This window comes from Theropithecus gelada, chromosome 14 (genome assembly GCF_003255815.1).
Source record: "Theropithecus gelada isolate Dixy chromosome 14, Tgel_1.0, whole genome shotgun sequence".
Classification (NCBI taxonomy): Eukaryota; Metazoa; Chordata; class Mammalia; order Primates; family Cercopithecidae; genus Theropithecus; species Theropithecus gelada.
The window spans coordinates 44,126,053-44,152,644 of NC_037682.1; the positions used below are offsets into that span (position 1 = coordinate 44,126,053).

The 26,592-nt window shown below is 37.9% G+C and overlaps 1 protein-coding gene and 1 pseudogene across 4 annotated transcripts in view; both read right to left on the reverse strand.

Moving 5' to 3' along the window:
- NELL1 (neural EGFL like 1) overlaps window positions 1-26,592 on the reverse strand; it is a 934,168-nt gene that overhangs the window by 294,072 nt on the left and 613,504 nt on the right. The window lies entirely within an intron of this gene.
- LOC112607233 lies at window positions 8,391-9,546 on the reverse strand (annotated as a pseudogene).

Genomic DNA, 26,592 nt, shown 5'->3' on the forward strand with positions numbered 1-26,592 from the left:
TTTCCAGCTTTATGCATGTCCTTGCAAAGGACTGAACTCATATTTTTTATGACTGCATACTATTCCATGGTGAATATATGCCACATTTTCCTTATCCAGTCTATCACTGATGCACAACTGGGTTGGTTCCAAGTCTTTGATATTGTGAACAGTGCTGCAGTAAACATATATGTGCATGTGCTTTAGAGTAGAATGATTTATAAACCTTTAAGTATATACCCAGTAATGGCATTGCTGGGTCAAATGGTATTTCTGGTTCTAGATCCTTGAGGAATTGCCACACTGTCTTCCACAATGGTTGAACTAGTTTACACTTCCACCAACAGTGTAAAAGCATTCCTATTTCTCTACATCCTCTCCAGCATCTGTTGTTTCCTGACTTTTTAATGATCACCATTCTAACTGGCATGAGATAGTATCTCATTGTGGTCTTGATTTGTATTTCTCTAATGACCAGTGATGATGAGATTTTTTTAATACTTTTGTTGGCTGCATAAATGTCTTCTATGGAAAAGTGTCTGTTCATATCCTTCACCCATTTTTTGATGGAGATTTTTGTTGTTTGTTTTTTTTCTTGTAAATTTGTTTAAGTTCCTTGTAGATTCTGGATATTAGCCCTTTGTCAGATGGATAGATTGCAAAATTTTTCTCCCATTCTGTAGGCTGCTTGTTCACTCTGATGATAGTTTCTTATTTTGTGCAGAAGCTCTTTAATTAGATCCCATTTGCCTATTTTGGCTTTTGTTGCCATTGCTTTTGTTGTTTGAGTTGTGAAGTCTTTGCCCATGCCTGTGTCCTGAATGGTATTGCCTAGGTTTTCTTCTAGGCTTTTTATGGTTTTAGGTCTTATATTTAAGCCTTTAATCCCTCTTGAGTTAATTTTTGTATGAGGTGGAAGGAAGGGGTCCAGTCTCAGTTTTCTGCATATGGCTAGCTAGTTTTCCCAATAGCATTTATTAAATAGGGAATCCTTTCCCCATTGCTTATGTCAAGTTTCTCAAAGATCAGATGGTTGTAGATGTGTGGTATTATTTCTGAGGGCTCTGTTCTGTTCCATTGGTCTATATATCTGTTTTGGTACCAGTACCACGCTGTTTTGGTTACTGTAGGCTTGTAGTATAGTTTGAAGTCAGGTAGCATGATGCCTCCACTTTTGTTGTTTTTGCTTAGGATTGTCTTGTCTATGCGGGCTCCTTTTTGGTTCCATATAAAATTTAAAGTAATTTTTTCTAATTCTGTGAAGAAAGTCAATGGTAGCTCGATGGGGAGAGCATTGAATCTATAAATTACTTTGGGCAATATGGCCATTTTCACGATATTGATTCTTCCTATCCATGAGCATGGAATGTTTTTGCATTTGTTTGTGCCCTCTCTTATTTCTTTAGCAGTGGTTTGCAGTTCTCCTTGAAGAGGTCCTTCACATCCCTCATAAGTTGTATTCCTAGGTATTTTATTCTCTTGGTAGCAATTGTGAATAGGAGTTGACTCATGGTTTTGCTCTCTGTTTGTCTATTATTGGTGTATAGTAATGCTTGTTATTTTTGCACATTGATTTTGTATCCTGAGACTTTGCTGAAGTTGCTTATCAGGTTAAGATTTTGGGCTGAGACAATGGGGTTTTCTAAATACACAATCATGTCATCTGCAGAGACAATTTGACTTCTTCTCTTCCTATCTGAATACGCTTTATTTCTTTCTCTTGCCTTATTGCCCTGGCCAGAATTTCCAATACTATGTTGAACAGGAATGTTGAGAGAGGGCATCCTTGTCTTGTGCTGGTTTTCAAAGGGAATGCTTCCAGTTTTTACCCATTCAGTATATATTGGCTGTGGGTTTGTCATAAATAGCTCTTATTATTTTGAGATATGTTCTATCAATGCCCAGTTTATTGAGAGTTTTTAGCATGAAGTGGTGTTGAATTTTGTTGAAGGCCTTTTCTTCAGCTATTGAGATAATCACATGGTTTTTGTCATTGGTTCTGTTTATCTGATGGATTATGTTTTTTGATTTGTGTATGTCGCACCGGGCTTGCATCCCAGGGATGAAGCCGACTTGATCGTGGTGGATAAACTTTTTGATGTGCTGCTGGATTTGGTTTGCCAGTATTTTATCGAGGATTTTGCATTGATGTTCATCAGGGATATTGGCATGAAATTTTCTTTTTTTGTTGTTGTTGTGTCTCTGCCAGGTTTTGGTATCAGGATGATGCTGGCCCCATAAAATGAGTCAGGAAGGAGTTCCTCTTTTTCTATTGTTTGGAAAAGTTTCAGAAGGAATGGTACTAGCTCCTCTTTGTACCTCTGGTAGAATTGGGCTGTGAATCTATCTCGTTCTGGGCTTTTTCTGGTTGGTAGTCTATTAATTACTGCCTCAATTTCAGAACTTGTTATTTGTCTGTTTTGCTTTCTTCTGTGGGCATTTAGTGTTACAAATTTCCCTCTAAACACTGCTTTAGCTGTGTCCCAGAGATTCTGGTACATTGTGTCTTTGTTCTCACTGGTTTCAAAAAACTTATTTATTTCTGCCTTCATTTCAATATATCATTAATAATGATATCCTTTCTTCCACTTGATCAATTCAGCTATTGATACTTGTGTATGCTTCACGAAGTTATCATTCTGTGTTCTTCAGCTCCATCAGGTCATTTATGTTCTTCTCTAAACTGGTTATTCTAGTTAGCAATTCCTCTAACCATTTTTCAAGGTTTGTAGCTTCCCTGCATTGGGTTAGAATATGCTCCTTTAGCTCAGAGGAGTTTGCTATTACCCACCTTCTGAAGATTACTTCTGTCAATTCATCAAACTCATTCTCTGTCCAGTTTTGTTCCCTTACTGGAGAGGAGTTGTGATCCTTTGGAGGAGAAGAGGCATTCTTGTCTTTGGAATTTTCAGCCTTTTTTGCGCTGGTTTTTCCTCATCCTCATGGATTTATCTATCTTTGGTCTTTGATGTTGGTGATCTTCGGATGGGGTTTCTGTGTGGATGTTCTTTTTGTTGATGTTGATGCTATTCCTTTCTGTTTGTTAGTTTTCCTTGTAACAGGCCCCTCTGTTGCAGGTCTGCTGGAGTTTTCTGGAGGTGCACTCCAGACCTTGTTTCCCTGGGTATCACCAGCAGAGGCTGCAGAACAGCAAAGACTGCTGCCTGTTCCTTCCTCTGGAAGCTTTGTCCTAGAGGGGTACCTGCCATATGCCAGCCAGAGCTTTCCTGTATAAGGTGTCTTTCAACCCCTCCTGGGATGTGTCTCCCAGTCAGGAGGCACAGGGGTCAGGGACCCACTTGAGGAGGCAGTCTGTCTCTTAGCAGAGGTCGAGAACTGTGCTGGGAGAGCCACTGCTCTCTTCAGAGCCGGCAGGAAGGAATATTTAAATCTGCTTAAGCTGCACCCACAGTTGCCCCTTCCCCCAAGTGCTCTGTCCAGCGGAGATAGGAATTTTATCTATAAGCCCCTGACTGGGGCTGCTTCCTTTCTTTTAGAGATGCTACTCCCAGAGAGGAGGAATCTAGAGAGGCAGTCTGGCTAAGTGGCTTGTTGGAGCTGTGGTAGGTTCCACCCAGTTTGAACTTCCTGGAAGCTTTGTTTACACTGTGAGGGGAAAACTGCCTACTCAAGTCTCAGTAATAGTGGATGCCCCTTCCTCCACCAAGCTTAAGCGTACCAGGTCAGGTCGACTTCAGACTGCTGTGCTGGCAGTGACAATTTCAAGCCAGTGGATCTTAGCTTGTTGGGCTCCGTGGGGGTGGAATCCAATGAACTAGACCACTTGGCTCCCTGGTTTCAGCCCCTTTTCCAGGGGAGTGAATGGTTCTGTCTTGCTGGCATTCTAGGTGCCACTGGAGTATGAAAAAAAAACCTCCTTCAGTTATCTCCCTGTCTGCCCAAACTGCCGCCCAGTTTTGTGCTTGAAACCCAGGGCCCTGGTGGTATAGGCACCCAAGGGAATCTCCTGGTCTGTGAGTTGTGAAGACCATGGGAAAAGCATAGTACTGGGCCAGAATGCACTGCTCCTTATGGCACAGTACCTCATGGCTTCCCTTGGCTAGGGGAGGGAGTTCCCCGCCCCTTGCACTTCCCAGGTGAGGCAACACCCCACCCTGCTTTGGCTCACCCTCCATGGGCTGCACCCATTGACTAACTAGTCCCAATGAGGTGAATCAGGTACCTCAGTTAGAAATGCAGAAATCACCTACCTTCTGCATTGATCTTGCTGGGAGCCGCACACTGGAGCTGTTCTTATTGGGCCATCTTGCCCGAGAGTTTTAAATACATTTTCATGGTGGTAGAGCATGTTTCCAAAAATGGTCACATCAATAGTGCTCCTCACCCATGTACCCCTTTGTAATGTGACCTTGTCATTCATCAAGAGTCAGAATTTATTCCTCCATTCTTAAATCTGGTCTATCCTATTATTGCCTAACTTGATCAATAGAATGTAGTAGAAATGGTATTAAGCAACTGTCATGTCTGAGCCTTAAGAGGTCTACAGCCTTGGTCTTTGCTTCTTAGAACATTCCTTCTTAGAACCCAGGTGCCATGTTGTGAGGAGATCAAAATACCACATAGGACAACCATATGGAGAAAAATGGAGGCCCCTGACTGACCATCATTAGTAGCAACAGCCAGCCATGTGAATGAGGTGATTCTGGAGCTCTTAGCCATCCTACTGCTAAGAAGAAGTCTCTGGCTAATCTACATAATCACAACAAATAATCGTTGGTCATTCTAAGTCACTCAGGTTTGGGTAGTTTGTTTTACAGCAATAGACAACCAAAACAATCTGACTTAATTTTGACAACAATCCCATGAAGGTACACATTTATGTTTATCGCACAGATAAGCAACTAGAGATCAGAGAGGTTAAGCAACCTATCCAATGTCACACTGCTCCTGTGTGGCAGAGTTGGGATGAATGTCAGTCAGCTATGAAATTTGAGCAACTGAGTAATTTGTAAGACCAGTATCCAAAACAAATCTGTAAAGTGAAAGAGTAATCTAAAGAAAAATCAGGCAACTTGTGGATGCTATTTTTTATAACACCAGAATTGTAAACAAAGCAGGGTAAACTGATAAAGGCTAAGATTAAATGCAGTACAGACATTTTCTCAGGAAACAGAGGCAGCCTGCCAACTAACTGTTTTACTACCTTGAGGGCTTTAGTCTTCTCTAGAGAGGAGTAATCTTGTAAGATAGGTTCATAGACTGAAGTCAGACGAGCATTTTGCAATAGATTAGCTCTTTCAATTCCCCACTCCTAAGCCATAGGAGTAAGCCCTTCCTTCCTTTCCTTCCTTCCCTTTTTCCTTCTCCCTTCCTTATTTCCTTCCTCCCTTCCCCTTTCTCCCTTCCCTTCCCTTCCTTTTCTTCCTTTTCTTCTTTAGAGTGAGCATGGACTAAGAGCCTGTCCCGATATCTCCCCCATCCTAGGTTCTGATGCTATAGTGATGAATGACTGTCACTCCTGTTGCCAAGGGATGCATTGTACAGTAAGGTTAATGAGGGATGGTGGGGATAAGGCATGTAATCACAATCAGAGAGATAAATACTAGACAGTGTATACAGAGAGCTGTGGTGGGGAGCACTGAGAGTTACCCCCTAAAGCTCAGAAAAAAAATGGGAAGGGGGTAAAAAGATAAGACTTCCCAAAAAAGGTGATGATTAAGTTGAGTCCTTAAACATGAGGAGGAATTCATCTACTGAAGAGGAAAGGAACCAAGACTGTGCACAAAGGCCTGATCTAGAGCGAATAGATGGTCCTTTAACAATAAACTCTGTTGTACTCTTGTTGGAATGCCACATTGCATCGATATTGGAATGAGGGTTGGGGATAGACATGGTGAACCTGAGGAAGGGAAGATGAGGCCAGAACATTAGATGGTTTTCATGCTATGCTCCATTGCCTTTCTTTTACAGACAAAATGAAGCCTTTGAATAAAGGTTTTAAGAAAGGGACATGATATCTCCGCCTTTCAAAAAGATCATGCCGGGTGCATTGTGAAAATAGATTGAACAGGGCTAAGCTACAGGCAAGACATAGTTAGGAAGCTATACTTGCAGTAAGAGAAACTGGGAAGTTACCAATAAGAAAAGCTAATGAGGAAGAAGGTGTTGGTGAAAAAATAGAGGGGTTGTCAGATTCAATAAATAAAAGGGAGCTAGAATAAGCAGATTTGATGAATCAGCAGATATGATTTGCTCTTCCATTTGAAAATTGGCCGCAAATCAAAAATCCATAATGAATTAATAAAATTCACTCAGTTCTATTCAGAATTATATTTTAGAATGGTATATTCTGTGTAACAATGAATATAATAATTTTTAAAATACACTAAGCACTTATAGGCACAACAATATAGGTTTTACGTGAATCTTCTCAATCTTTCCAACAAATGTAAGGCAGGTACAGTTATCACACTTTACAGATAAAAAAGTGTAGTAATATCAACCATAACATTCATATTTTGGCTGATTAAACAAACATGTATCCCATGTATTATGTACCAGCCATTATGTTACAGACTACAAAGGACAAGGAAAGAAAACACATGAAGCTTACCCTAGAGATGTTCATATCTAAGTGAGAACATCTAACAGCGGAAATGAAAAATGTTACTATGGTGTACTAGGTGTCATTGCAGCAGTCTGGTCCAAGAACTGTAATGGGATTCTGAAAATGACCATCTTTAACAGACAGAGAAATTTTAACTCAAGTGTATCATAAACCCCCATTGCCAAATAGAAGCCAACAGCTGGGCCACTGTCTGCCATTAAGCTGATTGTGCCATAAATAAATCCTCATCATCATAAAAAAGAGTGGTACGAGTGGGTAGTATGGGTTAAAGTAATATCAGTTAGCCTGGCATTGGAGGTGCAGGGGGTCATCTGGCTAAAATCTGCCCCTTGCTCCACTTGAAAAAACATGCCTTTGGTGTAGTTCTAGATCAGCCCAGAGGTGGGCACCATTTGGGCTAGTGGCAGCCCTGGCAGTGACATGTCTAATGGCCAGTAACGTGACTATCACAGTCAATTTATACATAGACTCTTCCCTGCTTGCCTTATTCTTAAAGAAAGACTTCGAGATAGGGTTGCAGGTACTCACTTTCTTCTCAGACTAAATCCTCTCAAACTAGCTTTCAGTTGTCCAAATCCTGGCCCTGACTTTATACCCAATTAGGAAAGGTTAGACCAAGGTAATATGATTAAGGCAGAGCCTGTTGGAAACTGTAAGAAACTTTCTATGATCTAAATGTCTTTAACTTGTGACCTATTAACCATGCAGAGATCCAAAGGTAAGAGGCGAGACACACATTTCCACAATCTAGAATTCATTATTTTTCTGTCTCATTTCTATCTACAGGCCATTCCTGCTGATAAAACTACTTTAAGTTTTTACAATCATTGTGTTTTTAAAGTGCTACTTAAGTGACAATTTGCAAGCACTAATACAGTTATTTTAATTTGTGTGTCTCCCAACTATAACTCTAAAAAACACTATAAATAAAATAGAATAAAATGACAGTAAACATTTAGCTCAGTGCTTTTTGTTTTGTTTTGTTTTATATATACATTCTTTCTTTGAAAGAAAGATTGAAAGTAAACCGTAAAAGACTGTGAAACACTGAGCAAAGAGTTTACAATTGATGGTTCTCTGTTTAGCAAAACGTTGTGGGCCTAGTGCCTGTTAACTGGGGTTTTCACCTCTACGCTCTTGAGACCAGCTGGAAGAATTCAAGAATCCCCTTTCCAGAAGAGCTGCAGTGCCCCAAAATGTTCATGTGTGAAAAAGAACACTGGAGAAAATTCCTAACATAAAGGTGATAAATAAGACTATGGGAAAGATGGGCTATCTAGGAAGGAGTGGAAGCATTCTATGCCAGCTCTGCTGTATGTTGCCCTATTTATTAGAAAAGTTGCAATGTATATTTTTTAGGCAAAGTTTATTGCACTAATTAACTCATTAACGACCTCTAGAGAGAAGGCAGGCTTCTCTGCAGGCTGGTTTGCTGAATTTTAATGACCGAGATAAAGAGAAAATCAGTGTGCCAAGTTCTGGGAAAGCCCCAGGACTCCACAAACAGCTCTGATTTATTCAGTATATCATATCATAGAGAAGGGAGAATTGTGGATTAAAATAGATAAGAATGTCCTCAATTCATTTAGGTTTGGCTAATTTAAACAAGCAATGTTTATGGCACTCAATTTAATGGTGAAAAATCAGTTTTGGTTCACGCAGGCCCCCACCCTTCCATGCTTGTGAATTAAAGCATAAGCTGTTTTATTCCGGAGTCTGCAGTAGCTGAACTGGCTATGGTTTTTAAAGCAGGAAGAGTGGAGGTAACAAGTAGGACAGGACAGACTTTGGGGGATAGCTTAGCCTCCAAGGCACAGAACAATTAATTGACATTTCGAATGTGATCTACGATGTTTTGAATGATGTCCAATGTGGTACCCAAGCCTCCAAGATCTGGGGTGTGGATACTTTTGTTGTCCAAGGATGCCAAGACTCCAGTATGAATGTGGGTGGCATAGGAGTGGAGTTTGAGGTAATTCAGCATGATGCAACTTGCCAGCAGCATGGCAGTAGGGTTTGCCAGATTTGTATTGACTAAACTGTCACATTGCCTTGAAGCTGCCTCAAAACACTGCATACATGTGGCTATAGTTGGCTCCAGGCACAATGCCTACCCCACCAATCAACCCTGTGCAGAGAGTGTTGGTAACATTGCCATAAATATTGGGCATTACCATGACATCAAACTGTTGGGGCTGGGATACTAGCTGCATTGTGGCATTGTCCACAATCATATCTTCTAAGGTGAGCTGAGGATAGCGGGATGCCACCTCCCCACAGCACTGGAGGAAGAGACCATCTCCCAGTTTCATGATGCTGACCTTGTGCACAGCCGTCACTTTTTTGCATGCCATCTACTGGGCCAGCTGGAAGGCATATTCAGCAGTGCGCAAAGACTTGACCTTAATCATGATCTTTAGGCTCTCTGTTACTCCTTTCACACTCTCATGCTCCAGATTGCTATAGTCACCCTCTATGTTCTCCCGAACAACTAGGATGGCTATGTCCTTGTGCCAGGTCTCCACGTTTGGCAAATTTTTAAAATGAATGACATTGGCACGGAGATCTAAGGTGGTGTGAAACATGTTGTTGAAGGATTTGTATGATGGTGGCAGGGTGACATCAGTTTAAATGCTACCCTTCAACGACACAGGGTTTCAATGAACTGCCATGATGGCACTGTGAATTTCCTCTTCATGTGAGGCAGAGGTGGAGGTCACTGACACTTCCTCAAAGGCCACAGGCACACACACATGTCTGAACATAGTCTTGACATGCAGCATAAGTTCAGCCCCAATGCCATCTCCAGGAATCATAGTCACCGTGTGCCGCCCACCACACGTTGCTGATGGAGGAATTGTGTGAGAAAAAGAGAAGCTTCTCAGGGGGATCTCACAGCCAAGTAAAACATCCCAGGAGTAGCCAAGAATGGTAGGTCGGAAAACTGCCTTCACAGAGCAGCGGGCTACTGTCGGCATCTTCAATACCACAATCAGGAAGTTGAGATCTATTCAATTGTGTGAAAAGCTGTGCTCTTCCTCTTGCTTTGAACTAGCTTCCTTGGGTGGAATTGTGGACCCATGATTCTTGCTTGGATCACAATTCTCTCTCCTTCCTTATGTTCTATTTCACAGACTTTCTACTTTGTGAGAGAGATAGCTACACAGATGATGTAATGTGTTATATAGTAGAAAATACAATTATTTTGGAGCTAGATAATAATTCACTAGGCAAATTCAGTGTGTGAAACTCTGTATCATATGCTGTTAAAAACACAGACTTCATTTTTAGAGCAGTTTTATGGTCACAGCAAAATTGAGTGGAGAGTACAAACATGTCCTGTATTCTCTTGATCCAGAATAAGCACAACCTCTTCCACTATCAAAATCCCACACAAGAGTGCTCAATGTATCCTATTTTTAAATTTTTAAAAAAATATTTATTTTTAATTTTTGTGGGTACAATAGCATGTGTATGTATTTATAGATTACTATGAGACATTTCGATATAGGCATGCAATGCATAATAATCACATCAGGGTAAATGGGATGTCCATCACCTCAAACATTTATCTTTTATATACAATCCAACTATACTCATTTAGTTATTTAAAAATGTACACAAATTATTTTTGACTACAGTCACTCTGTTGTGCTAGTGAATACTAGGTCTTATTCATTCTTTTTATATCTTTTGTATCCATTAACCATCCCCACCTCCCCCACACTCCCCCACTATCCTTCCCAGCTTCTTTAACCATCCTCTACTTCCTCTCTCCGTGAGTCCAATTATTTCAATGTTTAGCTCCCACAAATAAGTCAGAACATACACAATTTGTCTTTCTGTGCCTGACTTATTTCACTTAACATAATGACCTCCAGTTCTATTCATGTTGTTGCAAATGATAGGACCTCATTCTTTTTTATGGCTGAATAGTACTCCATTGTGTATAAGTACTTCATTTTCTTTGTCTATTCATTTCTTTATGGACTTTTACACTGCTTCAATATTTTGGCTATTGCGAATAGTGCTGCGACAAACATGAGAGTGCACATATATTTTCTATGCACTGATTTCCTTTCTTTCAGGTATATACTCAGCAGTGGGATTGCTAGATCCTATGGTGGCTCTATTTTTAGTTTTCTGAGGAACCTCCAAACTGTTCTCCATAGTGGTCATACTAATTTACATTCCCACCAACAGTGTTGGGGGTTCCCTTTTCTCCACACCCTCGCCAGCATCTTATTGCTGATCTTTTGCATATAAGCCTTTTTTTGTTTATTTATTTATTTATTTTTGAGACAGAGTCTCACTGTGTTGCCCTACTAGAGTATAGCGGTGTGATCTCAGCTCACTACAACCTCCACCTCCCAAGCTCAAGCAATTCCTGTGCCTCAGCCTAAACTGTTTCTATTAAAAATACAAAAATTAGCCAGGTGTGGTGGTATATAAGTCATTTTAACTGGCCTGAGATTATATCTTATTGTAGTTTTGATTTGCATTTCTCTGATGATCAATGATGTTGAGCACCTTTTCATATGCTTGTTTGCCATTTGTATGTCTTCTTTTGAGAAATGTCTATTCAGATATTTTGCTCATTTTTAATTAGATTGTTATTTTTTTTCCTATAGAGTTGTTTGGGCTCCTTATGTATTCTGGTTATTAATCCCTTGTCAGATGGATAGTTGGCAAAATATTTTTTCCCATCTGTAGGTTGTCTTTCACTTTGTGGATTATTTTCTTTGCTGTGAAGAAGCTTTTTAACTTAACGTGATCCCATTTGCCCATTTTTTCTTTTGTTGTCTATGCTTGTAAGGTATTACACAAGAAGAATTTTTGCCCAGGCAAATGTCCAGGAGACTTCTCCCGATGTTTTCTTGTAATAGTTTCATAGTTTGAGGTCTTAGATTTAAGTCTAATCCATTTTTATTTATTTTTGTATACAGTGAGAGATAGGCATCTTCTAGATGTAGTACCTTAATGGTCTTAGCTTAGATCAGGAAGAATTATCTGGATTACCATGCAGAGACTCTTCTTCTCTTTCCTTACTTTCTCCCAAACAAATGGAGTCTCTCTCTCTGTCTGGATCTGGGGGTGGAGTGACACAAGTACCCCTGTGGCTACCACCACTGGAACTGTGCTGGTCAGACTTTAAGCCATCAAAGCACTGGGTCTTGTCCAAGGTCTTTTGTAACCATGACCTGGTTACCCTCTAAGTTCACTCAAGGCCTTGGGTCTACAATTTGCAGGTGGTGAAGCCAGCCAGGCTTGCATCCTTCCCTTCAGCGCAGCAAGTTCTCCCAGGCCCTGGCTGGGTACAGAGGTGTCATCCAGGAGCTAGGGACTGCAGTCAAAAAACCTCAGAAGTCTACCTTCGTATTCTATTGTATTGCAGCTGAACTGGCACTCAAATCACAAGACACAGTCCCTCACACCCTTCTCTTCCATTTCCACAGGCAGAGGAGCCTCACCTCATAGCCACTATCACTATAAGCCTCTTTAGTTAGCAGGTGATGGGTCTTTCCAAGACTGGGTCCTTACCTTCATGGCAGCAGGTTCCCTTCTGGCTCAGGGTGTGTCTAGAAATGATGTTTAGGAGCTAGGGCATGGCAAGGAGGCCTTATGACTCTGACTGTGACTGGTGCCTATCTTACTATGAATAAGCTGGTATCCAAGATGGAAGACAAAGTCCTCCCCACTCTTCCCTCTCCTCAAACGGAAGAAAGGGGTCTTCGTGGGAGCTGTGAGCTATGCAACCTGGGGTTGGAGGAGGGGTGGTGCAAGCACTCCCTCAGCTGGCCTGGCTGGTGTCTCAATAGGTTGCATGCTCTCCAGGTCCACTGGCTCTGAGTCCATTTCAGGACTAGGACACACCTGGGAGTTGTAATCCTCGTGGCCTAAACTGTTTAGAGCCTAGGTTTTGGAACCTTAAATAATGTTTATTATTAACTTAAATTGTTATTTATTAAACTTAAAATTGTTACTTAATTAGAACTTAAATTGTTATTTAAGTTTATTAAACTTAAATAAACATTATTTAAGGTCCCATAGCATTTTAGCCTGCTTTGGTGAGGCTTGCAGTAACTCAAGTTCTGACTGCTGGGATGGGATGGGTGATTCTCCTTTGGCTAGGGCTGGTTTAAATTCTCCTTCCGTGGGCTGGTGTTAGTAAAGTTCAGTCTAGTGTTTTGTTTTGTTTTTTGCTGTGACAAGGCAGAATTGAGTTCAATGCAATATCTCAGAATCACTGTGCTCTCCCTTCCACAAATGCACACATTCTCTCTTCATGGCACATAGCTCCTGCTGAGTGATGGGGAAAAGGTGGCATCAGTAGTTTAAACTGTCTTTCCTGCCCTCTTCAATACCTTTTTCAGTGATATGAAGCTAAAATCAGGTACTGTGAATGCTCACCTCGTTTTTGGTTCTTTTGAAAGTGTGTTTCTGCACAAATAATTGTTAAATTGTTGTCCATGTAGGTGGAATGATTGGTAGAGTCTTCTATTTGGCTATCTCGCTCTGCCATTCTCCATTTATTATAACCAATGAACCAACACTGACGCATCAGTATCAACCAAAGTCTATAGTTTACATTAGGTTTCACTCTTCGCATTATACATCGTACAGGTTTGGACCAATGTACAACGATAGGTATCCACCATTACAGTATCATTACAGAGTAGTTTCACTGCCTTAAAAATCCTCTATTTGAGTACATTTTCTCTCTCCTTTCCCCCAACCTCTGGAATCCCCTGAAGATGTTACTGTCTTCATAGTTTTGCCTTTTTCATCATGTCATATAATTGAAATCACATGTGACATTTGCAGATCGGCTTCTGTCACCTAGTATTGTGCATTTACATTTCCTCTATTTCTTTTCATGGCTTGATAGTTCATTTCTTTTTGGCGTAGAACAATATTTCATTGTCTAGATGTGCCAAAGTTTATCCTTTCAACTCCTGGAAGACATTTTTATTGCTTCCAGGTTTGGGTGGTTATGAATAAAGCTGCTCGAAATATCTGTTTGCAAGTTTTGGTGTGGACATAGTTTACAACTCATTTGGATGAATACCAAGAGGCAAAATTGCTGTATCACATGGTAAGAACATGCTTAGCTTCATGAGAAACTGCTTTTTTTCCAAAGTGACCATAGCCTTCCTGGTGCTTCATATCCTTGTGAAGATTCGGTGCTGTTAGTGTGTCAGATTTTGGCCATTCCAATAGGTGTGTAGTGTATCTCATTGTTGTTTTAGTTTGTAGTTTCCTAATAACATAAAATGTTGAGCATCTTCTCATATGTTTATTAGCTACCTAGTGAGATGTCTGCTAGGTCTTTGCCCATTTTTTAATCAGGTTGTTCAGTTGCTTATTGTAGAGTTTAGAGTTCTTTGTACATCGTGGACAACAGTCCTTTATCAGATGTGTCTTTTGCAACTATTTTCTCCCAGTCTATGTCTTGCCTTCTCACTTTCTTGACAATGTCTTTTCTAGAACAAACCTTTATAATTTTAATGAATTTCAGATTATTATTTCATGAACTGTTCCCTTGATTGTATCTAAAAAATAATTGCCATACTATAGGTCACTTTGATTTTCTCCTGTTATCTTCTAGGAGTTTGAGTTTTTCATTTTCATTTACATTTATGATCCATTTTGATTTATTTTTACTAGAGTTTTAAGATCTGTGTCTACATTTATCAATTTATTTTGGCATGTGGATGTCATTTATCTAGCACCATTTGTTGAGTTGACAGTTTTCCTCCATGACACTGTGTTTGCTCCTTTGTCTAACATCAGTTGACTGTGTTACCGTAGATCTATTTCTGGGCTCTCTAGTCTCTTGCATTGACTTATTTGTCTATTCTTTCATCAGTACTACACTGTTTCGATTACTGTAGCTTTATAGTAAGTCTTCACATCTGGTAGTGTCAATTCTTCAACTTTGCTCTCCTTTAGTACTCTGTTGGCTATTCTGAGTCTTTTGTCTGTATATATAAACTTTGGAATCAGTTTATCAATATCCACAAAGTAACTCCCTAGGATTTTTATTGGGATTACATAAAATCTTGAATCAAATTGGGTAGAACTGACATACTAACAATATTGAGTCTTCCTACCCATAAACATGGAATATCTATTTATTTAGTTCTTTGATTTTTTAAATCTGAGTTTTACAGTTTTCCTCTTATAGATCTTGTCCATATTTTGTTAGATTTAAATCTAAGTATATCATTTTGGGGTTGCTAATATAACCGGCATTGTTTTTAATTTTAAATTTCACTTGTTCATTGCCAGTATACAGAAAAAACTATTGACTTTTGTACATTAACCTTATATTCTGCAACTATGCTATAGTCACTTGCTAGTTTCAGAAGGGATTTTTTAATTGATTTTTTAAAAATTTCTACTTAGATAATCATGGTATGTAGAAGAAAATGCAGTTTTATTTCTTTCTTTCCAGTAAGTACACCTTTTATTTTATTTTCTTAACACATTAGCTATGATTTAGAATACTATGTTAAGAAAAAAAAGTGGTGAGGGGGGATACACTTGCCTTCTTCCTAAGTTGGCAGCAAATCTTGTAGTTTCTCATTATTGTATGACATTGCTGTAGGGTTTGTGTACATGTTCTTTATCAAGTTGAGGAAGTTCCCTTCTATTATTCCTAGTTTACTGAGGGTTTTTATCAACAATAGGTGTTGAATTTTGTCAAATGCTTTTTCTGCATCTATTGTTATGATAATGTGATTTTTCTTCTTTAGGTTTTTGATGTGCTGAACACAATTCAAATGATTTTCAAATGTTGAACCAGTCTTGCCTTACCTGGGATAATATACACCACTTGGTTGTAGTGTATTTTTTAAAATAACTGTTGGAGTCAATTTGCTAATATTTTATTGAGAATTTTTGCATCTATGTTCATGAGAAATACTGGGCTATAGTTTTCTTTTCTTGTGAGGTTTCTGTCTGGTTTTAGTATTAATGTTGGCCTCACAAAGAATTTGGAAGTATTCCCACTGCTTTTGTATTCTTGAAGAGACTGTGGAGAATTTGTATAATTTCTTTCCTAAATGTTTGGTAGAATTCACCAGTGAACCCATCTGGGCCTGGTGCTTCTGTTTGAAAATGTTAATTATTGGCTCAATTTCTGTAATAGATATAGGCCCATTCAGATAATCTATTTCTTCTTTTGTGAGTTATGGATGATTATCTTTCAAGAAATTGGTTCATTTTATATAGGTTATCAAATTTTGGGCATAGAAAATGTTCATAATATTCCTGTATTGCCTTTTAAATGTCCATGAGACTACAGTGATGTCCTCTCTTTCATTACTGATATTAGTGATTTGTCTTCCTTCTTTTTTATCTTAGCCTGACTAGAGGTTCATCAATTTTGTTGATCTTTTCAAAGAACTAGGTTTATTTTTGTTAATTTTCTCTATTGATTTCCTGTTTTCAATTTCATTGATTTTGGCACTAATTTTTATTACATCTTTTCTCCTGCTTATTTTGAATCTAATTTTCTTTTTTTCTAGTTTTCTAAGGTGGAAGCTTGGATCATTACTGTGAGATCTTTCTTTTGTTCTAATACAAGCATTCAATGCTAAGCACTGCCTTCCCTACAAATTTTGAAAACTTGTATCTTATTTTTATTTAGTTTAGAATATTTTTAATTTCTTTTGAGATTTCCGTTTTGACCCATAGGTTAATTAAAAGTTTGTTGTTTATTCTTCAATAATTTTGGAGTTCTCCAACTGTTACTGATTTCTATTTTAATTCTATTGTGGTCTGAATGCAGATATTGTATGATAATTTCTGTTCTTTTAAATGTGCTAAGGTCTGCTTTATGACCCAGAACGTAGTTTATTTTGATGAATGTTCCATGTGAGAAGCTTGAGAAGAATGTGTGTTGTAGCCGGGCGCGGTGGCTCAAGCCTGTAATCCCAGCACTTTGGGAGGCCGAGATGGGCGGATCACGAGGTCAGGAGATCGAGACCATCCTGGCGAACACCGTGAAACCCCGTCTCTACTAAAAAATACAAAAAACTAGCCGGGCGAGGTGGCGGGTGCCTGTAATCCCAGCTACTCGGGAGGCTGAGGCAGGAGAATGGCGTAAACCTGGGAGGCGGAGCTTGCAGTGAGCTGAGATCCGGCCACTGCACTCCAGCCCGGGCTACAGAGCGAGACTCCGTCTCAAAAAAAAAAAAAAAAAAAAAAAGAATGTGTGTTGTACTGTCATTGAACGATGTAGCTAATAGATGTCAATTATATCCAGTTGATTAATGTGGTATTATTGCTATGTCCTTAAGGATTTTCTGCCAGCAGAATCTGTTTATTTCTGAAAAAGGAGTGTCTAATTGTCAAACTATACTAGTGAATTCATCTATTTCTCTTTCCAGTTTTGTCCGTTTTTACTCATGTATTTTGATGTTCTCATGTTAGGCACATACACAAAAAGGATTATGTGTATCTTCTTGGAGAATTGACTCTTTTAAAATTATGTAATGCCCTATTTATCCCTGATAATTTTTTTTTCTTTGAAGTCTGTTGTGTCCGAAATTAATATAGCTACTCTGATTTTATTTTGGTATTAGCATAATATACATTTCCTCTTCCATTTGCTTTTAATCTATATATTTTTTAATAAAGTGGGTGTTTTGTAGACAACATGTAGTTGAGTCTTGTCTTTTGATCTACTCTGATATTCTGTACCTTTTAATTGGTATATTTAGACCACTGATTGTTGACACAGGTGAATTAGTATCTACTATATTTATTACTGCTTTCTTTTCACTGCCTGTGTCCTTGCTTCTATTTTTCTCTTCCAATCTTTTTCTTCTTTTTGAAGTTTTCATTAATCATTTTGAGATTCCACTTTTCTCTTTTTTCTTACCATAGCAATATACTTTTTTAAAACAAAAACTGATTGTCATAGAGTTTGCAATATACATTTAGAATTAATCCCAGCACACCCTTAGATAATACTATACTACTTCATAAAGAGTACATGAACCTTATAATAACAACAACAACAAAAAACTAATTCTCTCTCCCATCACGGTACCATTGCTGTCATTCATTTCACTTTTATGTAAGAATACATTGTTGCTATTATTTTGAACAAAGTGTCATCTGTTAGATCAATCAATAATAAGGGAAATGTTTTAATTTTAATTTTGCTAATTCTTACTCTGATGCTCTTTCTTTATGTAGATCCAAGGTTTGAACTATATGATTTTCCTCTTCTATGAAGACCTTCAACATTTCTTGTAAGGTAGTTCTACTTGGCACACAATCCTTCAATTTTTGTTGTCTGAAAGTGGCTTTATGTCTCTTCTACTTTTGAAGGATAATTTCACTGGGTGCAGAATTCTAAGTGAAATTCTAATATTTCATACCTTTTTCTTCTTGTTTGCATGATTTCTGAGAAATCAGTGGTAATTCTCTTTGGTCTTCTAGGCAAGATTTTTTTTCTCCTGAATTTCTTCAAGAATTTTTCTTTGTTTTCTGCAGTTCGAATATGATATGCCTGTGTGTGTGTGTGTGAGAGAGAGAGAGAGAAAGAGAGAGAGAGATGTGGCATTTATCCTGCTTGGTTTCTCTGAGCTTCCTGGATACATGGCTTGTTGTCTGACATTAATTTTAGAAAATTCTCAGTCATTATTGCTTCCCGTATTTCTTTTGTTCCTTTCTGTTTTCTTCTTGTGATATTCCCACTATATGCATTTACCCATCTTATGGTGGTCCCACAGTTCTTTGGCTTTTTATTTTGTTTTATTTTGTTTCCCAGTTTTCTTTTTGTTTTTCCATTTTAGAAGTTTCTATTAACATATCTTCAAGCTCAGAGATTTTTTTTTCCTCAGCCATGTGCAGTTTACTAATTAGCACAAAAAAAGGCATTGTTCATGTCTGCTACAGATTTTTTCTTCTGTAGCATTTCTTTTCAATCCTTTCTTAGAATTTCCATCTCTCTGATTACATTGCCCATCTGTTCTTACATTCTGTCTACTTTATCCATTAGACTCCTTTTCATGCTAACCATACCTGTTTTAAATTCCAGGTCTACTCCCAATATTCCTGCCGCATCTGAATCTGGTTTTTATACTTGCTTTGTGTTTTAAAACTGTGCTTTTTCCTTTTAGTATCCCTTGCCATTTTTTCTTGATAACCAGACATGACATGATGTATTATGTAAAGGGGACTGTAATAAACCTTTTGTAACGTGGTGGGAAGTTGTTGAGGGGTTAGCATTCTATATGATTAGGTCTCACTTTTTCATTAAGACTGTGCCTCTGAACTATGAATTTCACAAGTGCTTCTCAGTCTCCACCTCCCAAAGTCAGGTGGGACAGGATGGTTAGAGTGGGCTGGAGTTGTGAATTTTTCTTCCCCCATGTGGAAGGCTATGAGGTGGCTGGAGTTGGGTGTTTCCTTTTCCCTAGATTGGGTAGGCTCTGATAAAACCCCTAGAGTTTAGGCTGTGATAAATAAAATAGTTTCTCTTAAAGGCAGCTTTTGTTAAGAACAGAATGCTCTGGCATATGTCCACATGGTTTCTTCTCTCCTTCTCCTGCTAGAAGCATAAGGGAATTTTTCATTCTTAGAAGCTGGTCAAGCTCCTGGATGTAAAGCTCACAAAAGTGTGAGGGCCTCTCTATCGCTATCCCCCCACCCTAAGGAGTTTTTAAAACTCAGATTTGTCTATAAGCCTAAAGCAATTCATCAGTTACATTTCAGGTTTCCCTACCCTGGTCTTGGTTCCCACACAAGTTTCAATTTGGAGTTTTTGCTTCCTTAAGTTCTTTGTTTCTGCCTGTCTGTCTTGCCAATTTGGGGGGCAGCAGTTTTCCCTGTGACTTAACTTCACTACATTTTCTAACTAAAAGACAAAGCGTGGCTAAACAGATTAAAAACAAGACCTAACTATATGTTGTCTATGAGAAACTCACTTCACCTATAATGACACACATTTACTGAAAGTCAAGGAATGGAGAAAATCATTTCATGCAAATGGAAACCAAAACAGAGCAGGAGGAGCTACATTTACATCAGATAAAATAAACTTTAAGTCAAAAACCGGTAGGACATCCACATAAAGATGCCCAGTAGTTAGCTTAATAAATGTCTGCAGCCCTGGGTCAGTTATCGTGGGTGTTGATACTGATTCAAGAGTCATCAACATACAGGCAAAAGTTAAATACAAAAGAGTATATAAAATAGCCTAGAGCAGAGGTTTTCAACTTTTCTTCTGCTGTGACAGATGATGAATGACATTCATATGAGACACAGTCCCAGGAGCATACTCGGACTGTAATGAAAACCAAACACTCACACTTACAAACAAAAGTAGTTGGCCAAATGAAGCAAAGAACTCCCAAACTGTTTTTATAGGTCATACTTGCAAAAGAATTTTACTACCAAAGGATCAGTAAAATTACATATTTAATTATCTTAAAACGTCATTTCTTGGAGGGAAACAATGCATATATGGTTAATCTACCATAAAAACTATTTTGAACTATATTTTGAAGATCAAATTCAAACCCCCACAGGTAATACAAGAAAATAAAAATGTATTACTAGTAATTTTTAAATTCTTATTTTATCATTAAAAAGTATAGTGAGTAGCATTTCTATGTATTCATGATGTTAGTATAAGTAACATTATTGCACACACTATTTGAATGATCACTTTGTCTTTGATTTGGAGATTGTAAGGACTGCCTCATTCTCACTTCTATACCGTGAAGATGTAGATGCATATACATTTCCTTCATCTCTCTTTGTTATTAAAAATGTACCCATGGATAAATCATAAATCAAGAAAAGAAACATAATTTTAAATCCATGGTATACAGACTATAGTATTTCAAAATTGTTATAACTATTAATGACACATCAATAATCACAGTTCATGGATGCTTTCAGCAAATGTAAAATAGGCTGTGAGTTATGAGAAATTCACTTACAGTTAACTCTAATTCCACATTTTCACACACAAGTAGGTACACACTATTGAAAAATAAATGCATAAGTGTGACATTCTTATAATGGTAAATTTGAGGTGAGTCTAATTAATTAAAAATTTAAACTTTTCACAAATGCTTATAACAATTCTTATGAGTGAGTAGTTTTGACACGTGCTATGACTGATTGTGATCCTGTAATGAGTCATGCCACTAAGATCAAGAGGACTGGCTAGGAAGAGGACTATAGAGAAAGCACAGAAAAATGATGATGACAAACCGGGGACCACCAATATTTAAACTGTCAAAAGAGGATGACAAGATAATTAGATAGTATGTAGAAAAACAGAGAGAGAAGGGTGTCATAGAAGCCAAGAGAAGTGCAACATTCAAAGAATAAAGGGTCAACAGTGCCAAAATCCCGTTGAAAGGTAAGTAAAGTTAGAAATGGTAATGAAGGTTACCATTGATAACCTTCATGGGCTCATGTAGATTACTGGTTAATAGCATGAGCTGCAGAGCCAAATGTCTACCATGTACAACCTCTGTAGCCTGTGCAAGATATCTTTTGGAGCTTTTATTCAAGTAGGAACAAATAGCAGAGAGTAAAAATAGGTAGACAGATGATTGATGGACAGACAAGCAACACATAAGTGAACCTTTTAATGTCAGGGAAAAAAATACTATGAAACAAATATAAAACCTACTGCCTTCACAGAGGTTATATTCTAAGCAGAGTTAAAGAGCGTATCTAAATGGAATGTGAACTGCCAGTTCATGCTAAATAGTTCCTGAGTGACCCCGCTGGGTTGTGGAAGTGCATAGATGAACTGACTGCATATCTGGACTAGGAGGGTTCGGAAAGCATCCAATCGTAAGGAGGGGCTAGCAGCAGATAAGTGCAGAGGAAGGGAGAGTATTTTTGACACAGAGGCAAAAGTGAAAGGTCTGTGGGGTACACTAAGCATTCCTGTTTGGCTGAAAGGAAGGATTTATGCAGAAAAATAGGGAAAGTAAATTGGGGTCAGAGAGTAGAGGGCCTTGAATGAAAAATTAAGAATTTGTAGAATACCCTTAGGGTGGTACACAGACATTAAAGAATTTCTGAAATAAAAATACAGGGCTCAGAAAGATACTACCTTAAAAAGGAAAATGTGAACTTCAGAAAAGCGAGAGAGAGAGTAAAGTTTTAAGAACCCAAGACTATTTTATACCAAAGATTTGCCTTAATGCAAGCAGAAATTTTAAAACATGAACACAGACACACACACTCTTTAAGAAAGCTCTTGAGACTTATTGGATGTTGTCCTAGAGAACCAATGATTATAAACATTATTTTATTTACTTTTTTTCTAAAAAGAATCAATACAGAGATACTTAATTTGTTCCATTTTCTCTATTGCACAATTGATGCAATTTCTCACCTGCCATGCCATCACTATTTAATAACCACAGAAGAGCTGACAGATGGCAGAAAACTGTGGAAAGCCAGATTTAAAGGATTCTAGAAATGTCCTTGCTGTTTTCCAAAAAGAATACACATTATATAATACCAAATCTACTGTAGCCCTTGTTTGAAGAAGTGATATCCCTATTTTTACACTAAGAAGAGCCTCCTGAATATAGTTTTCATTTAGTAAAAGGAAAACATCTTCCCTTGCAAAGAAAGTATTAAGGAGGGGGTGAATAGTTCAAATTATTCATGCTCAATTTTTTTTTTTTTGGTTTTTGGCTGAAACAGAGGCTTTTATAGTCTACTCAGGAAAGTGATGTTTAAGCGGCAAAAGTTCGCCTTTCTTGAAAAGATGACAGGTGAAGACTCAAGATTACAGGTACACTGGAAATTGGAAACAGCTTATCTTTTATCGTCCCTTCTAACTAAACAGTACAGCCACATGAACAACTCTATTAAATACTTTTCTATTACCGAAGGCCTTTACTATGCCACTCTAAATTCTCTTTCTCCCTATCTAGCAGGATTGGGTCCTTCTAAGAACTATTCATAGGTTTTATTATTATTTTTCTTCAACTGCTATTTTGGAGGCTTTCTTTTTAAACAGGACAAAGCAAGAGAATCTCTTTGTGCTAATAATGAATGGATGCAAGAGTCAATGAAGTGCTCTCTGGTAAAGTATCGGTTTTAGTTCAATACACGCATGCACACACACACACACACACACACACTCCACAACTGCTGTCACCAGCTCAGGCAACCATACACTGAGTTTTCCCAAAAAGTCTCTATTTCAATTAGCCCCAAATTCATAGTCTACTATAAAGCACACTCCACATTTGTTAAACCACTGTGACCCAATTCCTATAGTAAGGTTATTATAATAACTAAAAGATCCAGAAATTAGTGGGGGCTTTCAGAAGCCAGATATTTTGGCCAAGTAGTTTAGCCCTGGTCAATAATACAAAGTAGATATAATTATACAAAATATACATATCTAAAAATATTCTCAAAAAGATTCCCCCTGGCCTTCCCATCTCCTGCCAGCAAATGTTCTCCCTTCATTCAAGATACAACATGGCCTCCACTGGGCACCATATTCAAGGCTTGTGCAGGATGACACTTTATCTCCATCTGCAAAATGTAACTACAAGACAGCTGTTATTCTAATCACTTCATAGATAAGGAAAGTGAGATGCCAAAAAGATTAATAACTCAGAGTCAGCAGAAGATTCAATCTCCGTCTCTTCCTCCTAAGCTTGTGCTCTTTTCCCTACATCATGCTGCTTTTCTTCTCCTGTGCTTTTATGTGTCTCTATGTGCTACCTTCCCCCTCCCACCCCATTCCTGAGGAGGGAAGGATGAGACAGAGATACACACATACACACATGCACGCATATACACCCCATTGTAGACTTTCAGACATCTAACAGATAAACTGGTAATTAGGCAAAACAAAAAAATTTCTTTATAAACAAGTTTCCAAATAAACATGGTTGGCTAAATGCACATAATTTCATCTGCTCCTTCTTGAAATTTCATCAAAGTTATATTTAAGAGCTTTTTTTCCCATTTTTTAAGGATTATATACCTATAAAGGCTGTGAGAATTATAACTAGGACAACAAAATTTTGGAACCTTAGAAGCAGATGAAGGAGTGATGACTGCTTTCTCAGATCTGAAAAAGCTGAATTCAAACCCTCAGTGAGAAAAGCCAAGAAACAATTTGTTTTGCACCATAGGATTTAAGAGGCTCAGGAATTAACAACACCAGATACTTCTGACAGCGGCAGCTAAATGTGGGAGGAGTCTCCTTAAAAACTAGATACACACCTGGTTCCTCTTCCCATTCTGCCCAGTTAGATGACTGCCTCTCCACCAGCCTAGAAAAAGATGGGAGATTTATTTTCTGCACTATGGAACACCACGCACAACTGAATGCAGATTCCATATTGAATACAGGGGAAATCAGTGAAAGTTTATATGGCAATCGGAATGCTGAATGATGGGCTTTTATTGCCTGGGCAGAAGATTTGAAGAATATTTTCTAAGGAAACAAACAACTAAAAATAAAATACTTATGAAATTGACAATCAGGTGTTTCCTGAGAGAATGAATGGCTCAGCATTACCCCACATTGAATGTAATTATTAACAATCACATCTCCAGTTGCACAGAGCTTTTGATTAGTGTTTTATTGCAGAGCTTTTAAGTATGAGTGGAAAGCCAGGTTAAACATTTGAGGGAAACTTCTAACATAAAAGACAAAAGCCACAGCAATTTTTTTAGACAAACCCAAGAAGGAGGATATGAGAACTCCATTAAGAGAACACTTCATTGTCACTATCCCTTGATTACTCACCATGATGAATGTCCTAAGAGTGAAAGGACATCATGTTCATGAAATGAAAAGGGTATGTATGAAAAAACACAGGAAGAGAAAAAGCAGTCTTGAAATATAAAAGAGGACAACAGAAATTGAAAGGGTTACAAGAGAAAGTGAACGAAGTCTCCAGATATTAGAAGAAAATGGCAAATACATGTAAAACAAGAAAGAAGACAAGTATGAAAATTGAAGAATCAGAAGTCCAGCATCAAAATAACAGGAAAGCTAGAAAGAGAAAGAGCAGACCAAAGAAAAAGGGGTAAGAGTACAGGAGAAGTCACCAAAGACATCATGTCAGAACATTTACAGACTTAAACGTTATGAATATCTAGAATGAAAAATTCTATTGAGTGACCAGAAGGATGAAGAAAATTTATAACAATATCATCATGAAATTTAAAACAGTGAATTTCAAAACAAAAGATAAAATGTCAGAACAGACATGGACTTCTCAAATTCCATACTGGAACTTAGGAGACAATGGAACAATGCTTTCATAATCCTATGAGAGAAACAATGATTTACAAACAGAAATACAACACCTGTTCAAATTGCCAGTCAAGAGTGAAGGTAAAATTATTTTTAAACACATATGTTTGGTTTGCCATGCGCCAGACAGTTTTCTAAGCAATTTGTAAATTTTAATTCACTCACTTCATAAGAGAGTTTTCAGAGCAGAAAGTTCTCAAACCCTCATCTCCCATGTAGACTTTCTCATGTAATTAATGGAGAACCAAGCCAGAGTGGTCAATTAAGAAAAGTAAGCATGGTACATAGGAACATGGGCTCTCACCCCCAGAGAGGCAAAGAGGACCCCAGAGACATGCACAGAAATATTCCCAGGACATGAACTACACAGGGAACCTGGAAATCAACCAAACTGTGGGGGAGATTTATTCCAGAACATAAGAGAGTTAACGTCTTAGAGGGTATTTATACAACTAGGGAGAGTTTGAGGATTAATTATGATAATGCCGTCGTAAACTAAATAACAAGATTAATAACTTAGATGCTTAATGACAAGAGGAACAAAGAGCTATGCAAGAAAGAAAATCAAGCATATTCCATGATTAGATTATCAATAGCACATGCACAATCATAACATAAACAGAATATTAGTCTAACGAGAAGTGGAGGGGTGTGTAAAAAAATGAAAACTTAAAAATATCACAAAGTAGCAAAGAAATGTGCTATTTAAAGATATGAAAGAAAACATCAAGCGAATCTGTTAAAAGCATTGCAAGTGGTTGCCTCTAGGGATAGGAAATGAGGAACTGTTTCCAAGGGATTAATCTTCCTCATAAAGCTTTCTATAACTGTTTCATTCTTTAAACTGCATGTATGTAGAGATTTGATAATAATACAAAATAATTTCTCATGTTCATAAACAGATTTTTCCTTTGAGGCAGTAATGCATAAAGGTTAAAAAACAGCAGATTGCTTGGGCTTAATCCTGGCTCTTTCATTAATAGCTATTTGACCTTGGGCAAATTCCTTAATCTCCCTCTGCCTCAGTTTCCTCTTGTGTAAATGGAGGTAGGTAATAGTGCCTTCCTCACAGAGTTTTGTGAGGGCTAAATATATGCAATAGCTCAACATAAAGTTTATGATCATCATTAGTAGTACAAATGCAATATTTGAGGGTACTTTAAGTCAATCTAAATAATAAAATAAATAAAGCTAAAACAACAGGACACGTAGAAGGGAACAACACACTGGAGTCTTTCAAAGGGTGGAAAGGGGAAAGAGGGAGAGGATCAGGAAAAATAATAAATGAGTACTAGGCTTAATACCTGGGTGATAAAATAGTCTGTACAACAAACCATGACACATGTTGACCTATGCAACAAACCTGCACTTGTACCCCGACCTTGAAATAAAAGTATTTTAAAAAGGCCATTTCATTTTATTTTGACCCAAATTATCTATATTTGCCCAAAATTATGATTTAAAAATGTCGAGGAACCAGCAGACTAACATTTTAAGTAGCAATGATTTATTAAGCGACGCTTTGATAACTGAATACAGTTGCTAACTCTGATCACTTACTGAATTTCTATTCAATAAGATATAGAGGGTTCTTTAATATTACCTCCACCTAAAGAATATTTATACCCCTTAATATTCTAAACTCCCTCCACTTAATAATTTCAGAAATTGATAGAAAGTATTAATATGTCTTCTAAAGGAAAAATAAATTAAATTCCATTTATAATTCTCT